The sequence below is a fragment of the Helianthus annuus genome, chromosome 16, assembly GCF_002127325.2.
Source record: "Helianthus annuus cultivar XRQ/B chromosome 16, HanXRQr2.0-SUNRISE, whole genome shotgun sequence".
Lineage (NCBI taxonomy): Eukaryota > Viridiplantae > Streptophyta > Magnoliopsida > Asterales > Asteraceae > Helianthus > Helianthus annuus.
Window position 1 is genome coordinate 117197163 of NC_035448.2, and position 7646 is coordinate 117204808.

Sequence of the window (7646 nt, forward strand, 5' to 3'; positions counted from 1 at the left end):
TAATTCATAATGGTCATACCTTGTTCTAAATGCGGTTTTAGGAATGTCCTCTTCCTGTACCTTTAATTGATGATATCCTGATCTCAAATCGATTTTAGAGAAAAATCGAGCCACTTGAAGTTGATCGAACAGATCATCGATCCTTGGTAAGGGGTACCGATTCTTAATCGTGACCTTGTTCAATTCACGGTAGTCAATGCACATACGCATTGATCCGTCCTTCTTTTTGACAAATAAAATAGGTGCTCCTCATGGCGATGAGCTTGGCTGTATGAATCCTATCTCCAATAATTCGTCTAACTGTTTCTTCAGTTCCTGCATTTCGATGGGTGCCAAACGATAAGGTGCTTTGGCAATCGGTGTCGTTCCTGGTAGCAGATGGATTCTGAATTCAACTTCCCTATCTGGTGGTCGCCCTGGCAATTCTTCTGGAAAGACATCTGAAAACTGAGACATTACTGGAATGTCTTTTAGTTCTTTTCCTTTAGTGTTAGTGATTATAGAAATCAAATACACTATAGATCCTTTTCTTATACAACTTGCAGTTTTCATCACAGAGATGAATTTTGTGGATCTAAATGGTTTATCACCTTTAATTGTGATCTTTTCACCCTTTGGTGAATTTACTTGAATTGACTTTTGGTCACATAAAATACTGACTTTATTGGTTATCAACCAATCCATTCCTAATACAATATCAAATCCTTCCAGATTCATTGGGTAAAGGTTTGCAATAAATTTTTGATTTAAAATTTCTATTCTTGCCCCCTGCAAGATTTCAGAAATCCTAGCGGTTTCTCCATTTGCTGTTTCTACTAGACATTCTTGTGGTAGTTTAGTTAATGATTGATTTAGAAGTTTGCAAACGAAGTATTGATAAAACTTTGGTTTGCACCAGAGTCAAATAATACTTCAGCAAAAACATCATTAACTAAAAACGTACCAGCTATGACGTCCGGAATCATCTTGGCTTCATCTGTAGTTAGAACAAATGCTCTAGCATTTTTAGTGTTCTTGTTGTTCGCAACCGGATCCAATTTCAGACAATTTGGCTTGATGTGAGCTTTTTCTCACAGTTGAAGCACAGTCCATTACTAGATTTGCTCCTGCAATCTTCTTCCTTGTGTCCTGGTGCCTTGCAGAAATTGCAGTGAGTGGAGCATCTTCCTGAATGCTTCTTTCTGCAGGTTTTGCAGTATGGAGTAGAGGTAGAACCTATGTTCCTACGGTTAGAATTTCCAGAACGGAATTCTTGAGTAAGCCTTTGGGTTATGTTTCTCCTCTGGTCTTCTTCTCTAGTACAGATTAATTCATCTGTCAAGGTATTTGCTAGTTCTAAAGCTTCTTCTATGGTTTGGGGCCTAGCTGCCTTGACTACATGTCTAATTTCTCCAATTAATCCCCAGATGTATCGGGAGATTAATACCGGTTCAGTTGATGCAAGGGTTGGTACTATTCTAGCATATTCAAAGAATGTGGTAGTATAACCCTTACTATCTACTCCGGTCATCCTAAGGTTCAGAAACTTATTAGCTATCTGTTCCTTTTCATTGGGAGGGCAGAATTTCCTTTCTACAATATTTTTAAATTCCTCCCATTCCATGTTGTATGCCCTATCACTTCCTCTTGACTGGAGGATAGTGTTCCACCATTCTAAAGCTGAGTTCTTAAACAGGTTGGAAGCAAACATTATCTTGTCTTCTTCAGCACACTTGCTTATTTTTAAAACAGCCTCAGTCTTTTCTATCCAGCATAGAGCTGCAATGGGTCCTTCATTGCCCGAGAATTCTATTGGTTTGCAAGACCAGAATTCTTTATAAGAACAACCGTATGACATGGTTCTTCTTCTTTTGGGAATGGGCACTTGAAGTACGGGTCCATTGTTTACGTTGTGTTCAGGTTCAGTTGGTTGCTTACTACTATGCTTACTTTTATTTTCTGCTTCCTTAACAGTTTGAATAATAAATGGCATTGCATCTATGATTCCTTGTGCTACTATATGTTGGATGGCACTATTATCCACTTGGTTTCCATTGTTATTGTTGTTCGGATTCTCATTATTCAGATTATCGCTATTCGGGTGATTATCACTCTGGTTTTCCTGGTTCACTTCGTTGTCCATCTGAATTTTAAACATTTACCACACATTAATATTACATATAATATTTAACATAGCCAATCACATGACATACACTTTGGTCAAAAGCGTCGATCATTGCGACTTTTACTCTATTCATATAATATGCATCTATTACACACCAGTACTGAAATTAAAATTACAATACCGACTGAAATTTAAAGCTACACTACTAGTAATAGGCATCCGTAGTTTTTTTCAAACACACATATCATATATTATCATATTATATTATTATTATTACTATCACCATCTCTACCATCACATTCACGGATATGGTTTCATCCAGAAATCCATATTGCGCTCGTCGTACTTCCAAACAAGTCGCTCTCCCACCTGTCTCATCCTTTCACTATTTTCTAAAATTTCCTCACCAAATGTCCTAAGTTCTTTTACGTTTTCTGCATTCATTGGGGGTGCAGGTTCTAGGACTAGGTTCGGAATCTGGGGTGCGGGTTCCGGGTATGGAGGTGTAGGGGCCTGGTATGGGTAAGGATTTTCCAGAATCTCTCTAATGAATACATCATTATCGTAATAGGGATCTAGAGGATCTAACCCTGGGTAGGCTCCTAGGTTCGGCATGGGCATGTCTTCGTGTATCGGGTAACGTTGCACATAGTCCCTATTGTCGTCCCACCGTGGGTCGTAATTTGGGTCTAAGGGATTTGGTGCAGGTACCCTAGGTATTTCCTCCGGATTCAAATCATGCATTTCTACTTGATTTTCAAGGTTTTCTATCTCCATTGGTTGGTCAGGAATTGGTGGTTGTGGTTGGGGTGCTAACATTTGTTCCAGGTTTGGGTCAGCTGCAGTGGTTGCTAAGACGTGAATATTGGCTATGCCCCTATTAAGCATATCCTGGGCATAAGCATCGGTTTCTCTTTTGGCTATGGCTAGTGCTCTCTGTGCTCCTCTACTGAACCATCCCCTCTTTTTCTGAGGAGATGGCTCTTCAGATTGAGCCTTAAATACGAATATTCCTTCTTCCGTATCAGCAGAGTACCCCGAGAGGGCAGGCTGAGAAGAGGCACCTTCGCTTCTAGGCGAACCAGACAATTGACGGTACGCGTCAGATGGTCCTTGGTCGCTCATACCGTAAACTAACAAATAGTCAAATAACACATAACAAGAAAATACAGTTATGCACGTATTCCCGTAATTTATTTCCTAACACTTTGAATTTTTGGTGTCAGCAGAACACTTCTGTGGCTGAATCAGTGGCTTAGCTCTGATATCACCTTCTGTCGCAACCCCCGCCCGCCTATTACAAACCCGGGAACGGGCGGCCGCGGCCAGTTTTGGTGGTATCCTGTTATTGTCTAATTTGGCAGCAGAATTTACATCAGGAACGTAGTTAGAAAATATTTTATCAGAGTAAAATACCACACTTTCATAATATTAAACACATGGGATAAAACCCAAGTTTTCAGTATACACATTTTTATAGGAATAAATCGTATTTTTATTTAGTAAAAACATCTATTTCTTTTAGGTAACTTTATTGCCACTTTTCCAAGCCTTTAGTGCTGTCCAGCTGGCTTCTAATTGGCTTTCACATTTTGTTACCTGAAACGTGTTTAAAAACATTTTGTCAGTGGGAAATACTGGTGAGTGAATCCCAGTTCAATCAAGTTTTAATAAAAACCATTGTACAGTATTGAGGGCGGTCTCGCAATTATATTTGTTTCCAAGTCATACCAATTCCCACCCACGGTACTGTCAGACCCGACTTGTGGAATATTACCCTTCCAGTAACAAATTTTGTATACAAAACCCCAACATACCGACGATAATTGTATCCTTACAAATACTCAATAACTGTTTAATATATAATTAATTAAGTGAGGTTTTGCCAAAACAATTTGCAAAAAGGAGATTACTCACATTATTGTCTTAGGTTTTCAGTAAGGACTTCCTGGGAATAATCTATAATTTACACAAATGCATACGTGTTAGTATAATAACCCATTTTAACATTAGCAATACCCTCCCCGAGACGACATTCCAACGACTACGTCGGGCAGAACCACGACAGCCGTTACGGAACCCTAGATCAATCAGGCAGAGTATCTAATACGTATCCAGGGGTTATGATACTTACAACGGAGCAGAACCTCGTTATTTAGGGGGGTATTATGCCCGAGTATAGTGTATACTACGTAAAATTGAGAGAAAGAAAGAAAGTTTGAACGAATTCGACTGAAGGCCCGAGCTCTAGCTTTATAGGGGCTGAGTTCGGGTTTCTCGCGGCCCGTGTAAAACAAGACAAGGGCCTACGCGGCCCACGTCAAACGGAGTCAACGGCATAGCTTGTCCGGGTCAGCAGGTAGGGTTGCCGGGAGTTGGGCCACGTGGCCTGGGGTCGTGCCAGCCATCACCTTGTCGCGGCCCACGTAAGGGTTGAGATGTGGCTTACGCGGCCCGCCTCAAACCCAAAAATTCCATTTTTAATTAATTTTAATAATAATTAAGGTATTCAGGGCCCGTTTTCACGTATGGGGTGTGTTTTAGGACATATTGAGATATTTTAAAATATTTTAAGGTGTCAGAAAAATATTCGAGGGTGTCGGTTTAGAGTTGTTATAGTGTTTGTACCTCAATCTTTCTTAAATGAAGCCCCAACTCAAGTCCATCAACATGCAATTTGGTTGGGAACAAGGTTGAGTCTATGTTCTTAAGCAAAAGTTGCATAAGATAAAATTTTCATAAAAACAAAATTTAATCCAACTTAGACCTCAAATATGGTGATGTTCCAACTTAGTTTACCATGGTAACCTTGTGGAAACATTCCTAGAGATTATTCGGGTGGAATGGTAGAAGAAAACAAGAAGAAATGAAGAAGAAAGTGAGTTGAAATCTCACTTAACACTTGAAACTTTATGCCCAAACTTGAGAATTTTTTGATGATTTTGGAGTGGTTAATTTGGAGTTGTCGAAAGTGAAAATGTGATAGAGGAGGCTTGGTTTTATAGGGAAGGATTAGGGTTTCGGTTTAAAGGAGGTTGGAAGGTGATTAGGGGAGAAAGGAGGTGGAAAGGGGTGAAATCCGGCTGGCTAAAAATATCTGCTAAAAATGAGCCTCGTCGCGCAACGCGACCAAACCTTTCTTGTATTTTAACTTGTTTTTAGGTGTTCTAAGCGTATTTAAGTATCGTATGAGTATGATGCACGCATGATTGATATATCAAAGTATTTTAAGTCTCAGTTTTGCGTATAAACACGTATTTGAAGATTGATTGCGTATAAAACACAATTATGAAATGTAACATGTATGGGTATAAAACTGAATTTCCATTAGGATCAAAGTCTCGGATTACAATATTGGAAATGAAATACGAATACAAGTTTCTAAAATAGAAATGTGAATACAACTTTCTGAATAGAAAAAATACAGAAATGTGAAGCGTTACATAAGGAGACTGTCATTGCTAACATAAAAACGTTTCCTCCTGAAGCCTTTGGCAATTTACCGGCTATGTATATTCCCCATTTCATGAATGACCATGGGGATATGATTGGGTATAATGGTTTAGTAGGTTGGTGAAGAATATTGCTTTGTCTTTAAAAAACATCACACTTCTGGGCATAACTCATGACATTTTTTCTCATTGTAGGCCGGTAATATCTTGTCCTTAGTACATTTGAAAATAAAGCTCTGTCCCCAGTATGATTTCCACAATACCTTCATGGATATCCTTTAGAACCTCAAGTGCTTTAGAATCATCCAAGAACTTCAAGTATGGACCTGCAATAGACTTTCTATAAAGAACATTATGTAATAATGTGTAACGAGATACTTTCATCCTGAATGCTCTAGGGTTCTCATCCTTAGGGATATCCCCATCTTGGAGATATTTCCTGATGGGAACAATCCAAGATTCGGGATCTTGACAAGGATCCGACACTTCAAGTTCTCCCGTGCTCAGCACCACATTATCTTGAGCTTCTGGTGTACTTGTCGTCGGTTTCAAGATATGGATGATTGGAATACTAATGTCAGTTGGTATCCTGAAGGTTGTTCCAAGATTAGCTAGAGCATCCGCTTTAGCATTTTCTTTCATGGGTACCTATTTAATGCTAAATAGTTCGAAACATTTTGCTAAGTTTTTTTAACTATTTCAAGATATTGGGCTAATTTTTCACCCTTCATTTCATAGATCCATGAAAATGATTAGTCAATGACAATGAATCAATATATACTTGAAGATATTTAATTCTCATATCTCTAGCTAATTGTAATCATGCTATTAAGGCCTCATATTCTGCCCCGTTATTAGTAGCTAGGAATTCACAAGATATGGCCAGGGTATTATGTCCCCCTATGGCGATTTCAATACTATCCCTAAGCCTATTCCTCTACCATTAGAAACACCATCAGTATAAAGGGCATTTACCCATGTTTTCTCCCAACTGTTGCACCTCTAAATCTGCTTCGTGTTGTAAATCGTACTGAAATAAGCTACAAAGTCTACTAGTGCTTGGGATTTTATGTCAGTTTTAGGCTCATATACTAAATCATATGTACTAAGTTTAAACTATCACTTAGCCATCCGACCCGACATTTCTGGTTTTGTTAACACATTTTTTATAGGATAGTTGGTTTTAGTGTGGATTGTGTGTGTTTCAAAATAGTGTCTTAATTTAGTTTAAGCCATTATCAAAGCCAAAATACATTTTTCAAGATGAGAATGCCTGGTTTCTGCATCTAGTAGACTCTTACTTATATATTAGACACGATATTGCTGACCTTCATGTTCTGTGACTAAGACAACACTTACAGCATTCCCGGATACCACTAGGTCTGAGGAAAGTGGATCTCCATTATCAGGTTTCATGAGCAGGGGTGTTGATGATAGATACTTCTTTACAGCTTGAAGGGCTTCCTCGTGTTTTTCTCCCCTCTCAAACTTCTTGTTCTTCTTAAGGATATCATAGAACTCATTGCATCTATTGGATGATCCTTAGATGAATCTGTTGAGGGCTGACATCCTGTCTTTTAATCGTTAGATATCCTTGGTATTGGCTGGGGATTTGAGATCAAGAATAGCTTTGATCTACTTTGGACTAGCCTCTATTCCTCTCTTGCTGACCATATATCCCAAGAACTTTCGTGGCCCCACTCCAAAATGGCATTTGGCAGGATTTAGCTTCATGGTATACTGGTCCAGGTTGTCGAAGGCTACTTTGAGATCCCGGAGATGAACGTCAGATTTCTTGGACTTGACCACCATGTCATAAATATTGACTTCCATGGTGTCCCCCAGTTTCTCTTTAAACATCATGTTCATCAATCTCTGATACGTTGCACATGCATTCTTTAGTCCAAATGGCATAGTTATATCAAAATTTATACCTGTGGGTGTCATGAATCTGGTTCCTCTTGGTCTGAGGGTTCCGTTTGTATTTGTTGGAATCCTGATGATGCATTCATTAAGGTTAAAATTCCATGACCAGTCATTGCATCCATCATCAAATCGATGTGTGGCAAAGGAAAAGGATCTTTGGGGAA